Here is a 3,796-nt window from a genome sequence, read left to right as displayed (position 1 = left end):
CACAACCAGCATCACAACCAGCATCACAACCAGCACCACAACCAGCACCACAACCACATCACGTGACATGATGTGTAAATAAGATGTAACGCTGATACGAAAAACACAAATAATCTAGCCAGCATCACAACCGCTATTACAACCAGTATCTCAACCAGTACCACAACCAGCACCACAACCAGAACCACAACCACATTACGTGACGTGGTGTGTAAATAAGATTTAACGCTGATATAGAAAACACAAATAACACAACCAGCACCACAACCAGTACCACAACCAGCATGAGAACCAGCACCACAACTACCTGCTCCGCATACACATTAAGCATGAGATAAGAACGTTTGTGCCGGCAGGGGCTTGGGACTTACACGAACAAACAGCCCAAATAGCTAGATAAACTGTTAATCAGGGTATCCCAGAAGTCGTGCACCATCCTGATTTTCTTTTTTTCTTTCTGAGTTTTAGATTTATCACTGGTTTTAAATTTTTTGTCTCTCTTTCAGAGTTAATTATGGCTAATAAACTAACAGTACAAGAAAGAGTTGAATTGGCTTTTATGTTTGGAAGAGATGGGCAATCAACCGCTCTGTAGCTCAAGCATTCAACCTCAACCTGGGATGGTGAGCGACTTCTGGGACACCCTGTGTGAGAAGGACAGCCCAATTGGTCATATTATGTATTCATTAACCCTGTAAGCTTACCTTTATCTGTACAAACTTTATCTGACATGTCAAATACTGGAACTGCATGGAGTTGCAGCTGACGATTGCCTAAATTCAGTTCATCGTGAAAAGACTGGAGCTCCATGTCTACAGGGTAAACATTTTTCATGTGCGCGTATTTCCTTTTCGTTATTGGCAGTGTGAGTCTTATTTGTTTGGAACACACTCAAGCAAAAAATCGCAGCATTTGGCGATTGGTTGGGTGCTTGATGTTTATGTAGATAGACATCATATGTCTATCGTTTATGCAAAGGCATTTGAAATGTTTTTGTTTTTTTTTTTCGTTATTCTTGTTTATGCAGACAAAATGTAACAAGGGCCTGCAGAAACAATAATACAGATGGCGCTTTAAACGCCCATCAAAAAAAAAAAAAACAACAAAAAACACCGGAATTGACCTATCTCAGAAACAAACGTAATGAAAAAGGACAAAAATAAAAAATATTTGCACATGCAGTTGCTTTGTGGTCAAGGCTATATAATGTAGTTAATAAAAACTGATAATACGGCATGTGTATCAAGATTGAGAAGAATCCCAAAGAAAACAACTTCACACATTGTAGCCTCAGTGTCTAAAACAGTAAGCATGTTGCATGATAGACGTCCAAAAAGCGATATATATATAAAAAAAACGATAATACGATTTGCAGACGTGCACTGAAAGGATGCATTAATGCCTATAGATAAACGGTTACATGAATTACATAAACACCACAGGTGCCTCATTGATCTATGTAAAGTGGGTTTGCATGTGTATGCACTATATCGTAATAGTTATAGAATGATGGACAACAAGGCAATTTAAATGTGCACTTGTATTATATCATTACATGGCAAGGCCTTCGCCGTATATATGTACGTCGCTCTTGTAATCATACGGTGTCGCACAGGGCCTCTGTGCGACACTTTGTTGTCTGACAATTAAACGTAACATTTGTTGTGGTATTTTAAAGTCTAGGCTGATATCTTTATTTATTTGACTGGGGTTTTACGCCGTGCTCAAGAATATTTCACTTGTGCGACGACGGCCATTATTACGGTGGGAGGAAACCGAGCAAGAGTCCGAGGGAAACGCCATGCGTAGATTGTATAAAGACTGATATGTTGGGCTGTCATTATATGCCACATCTCATTCGAAACACTTGTATATACTTATATAAGGGCTCAAATTATTGTTTTTTTTTTGTTTTGTTTTTTTTTATGTTTCGGCCTACGTCGGGAATAATGTGTACAAAACCATATAATACATACATGTATATATTATTGAAACTACAGGTTGCAATATATAATGTATTGGATGTCAACCATGCATTATTCATGTCAGCTGGAGGTGTAGATATAAGGGTGTGGTCACATAACTTTTAAAACTACTACTAAGAGAGAAACAATAAACATCATTTAAGGAGTGTCCATCTATATAGTTCATGCAGGTCAGAGGACATGGGAGAAAAGCTTACTTATATCTGTACAGGTTACTTTCATTCGCGTGAGTCATGGACGCAGCGGGCTTTTACAGCATTACATCAAATAACCGATTAACTCTCAGGTTTCAAAACAACTTATTCCATATATAATACACCTTAATTAATTTTATGTTTTTATGAAACGATGCACATATAGAGGCTACATATGGGACACATAGGGGGCGTGCGTACATCCCATTACTGACCTACACTGGCATACGGGATGGTCTGGGTACAGTGTGACCAGTCGTACACACTAAATAAACTGAGGGTATGTTGTGTGTCTATGTTTATGCAGACACTCCCCCATGCTTGTGCTGGTGAACGAGATGAACGGCAGTGGGTGAATCCACAGGGCCGGAATGGCACTGTTAACATGGGCATCACGTGAATAATATAGCCTAAATATAACAACATGTACTATCTCTTAAGCCAAGTTTTCGGCTCATTTTCCCGTTAGGAAAAACAAACAAACAAACAAAAAAAAAAACAAGAAAAAAAAAACAAGAAAAAACAGGTTTTTTGTTAGAAATTGACAGACATTAATTAGCTACTGTGGGCCACACTTTGGATCCTTCATCGTATGGCTGGAACCTTCATCGTATGGGTGAAACCTTCATCGTATGGGTAGGATCTTCATTGCAGAACTCAAAAAGTGTTTTCAAAATATTACGATAGGGCTCGAAGACCAGAACCAGATCTATGCGCATTTATCTGCAATGTAGATTGAAGTTTAATCAGTAACCCTATTATTATTATTTTTTATTTTTTTTGTTTTTTTATTGTTTTTTTTTTTAAATTTTTTACTTTGTTTACGCCGTACATAAGAATATTTCAGTTATACGACGGCGGTCAGCATTATGGTGGGAGGAGACCAGACAGAGCCCGGGGGAAACCCACGACAATCCGCATGTTGCTGACAAGACTTCACACGTAGGCCTACCGCCGGAGAGGAAACCTGCGTGAGCTGGACTCACAGCGACCGCATGTGATGGCCTAGAGCTCTGGGCACTCGCTGTCCACAAAGTACTATGACATGTGTACGGTTTAAAGGATAACTTACATTGATATATACGCTTGGTGCAGCTGCTGCCATGCTTCCTTTTTTTTTTTTGGTTTGTTAATATAACATCACCAACATAAAGCATGTATCACATCATTTATCATGTGTCAGCAATGTATTGTGCATTCATATTGTACATCGAAAGATAACAACCACTGAAACGAGTGAGAGCTGGATTCAAACGATTGAAACGAGCGGAGTTGGATTCGAACATTCGGCGTGTGCGGCCCTCCTCTCGTACAGTAAGCCTGCATGTAGGGGTCTCGGAAGATTTAGTGTGAATATATCGGGCTTTAGGGCCTAGTTATTCATCTGAGGAAATCAGGTTACAAGTTTGAGTCTTTTCCAGCAGTTTCTCTTTTATCTAGACCTGCGTACGCAGTATGGATTGAAGTTACATGTGCCACTGATAGATCCGAGTGCCTGAGTAAGGACTACTGTGATTGGACGAAATAAGTCAGGTTTGTAAGATACAATCTGATTGCGTCTAACAGTTTGCGGTCACGCCATGAGCCATGGTCCTCGACTGCTGGTCGCCATATTTG

The sequence above is a fragment of the Liolophura sinensis genome, chromosome 1 (assembly GCF_032854445.1).
Source record: "Liolophura sinensis isolate JHLJ2023 chromosome 1, CUHK_Ljap_v2, whole genome shotgun sequence".
Classification (NCBI taxonomy): Eukaryota; Metazoa; Mollusca; class Polyplacophora; order Chitonida; family Chitonidae; genus Liolophura; species Liolophura sinensis.
This window is presented reverse-complemented; position numbering follows the sequence as displayed.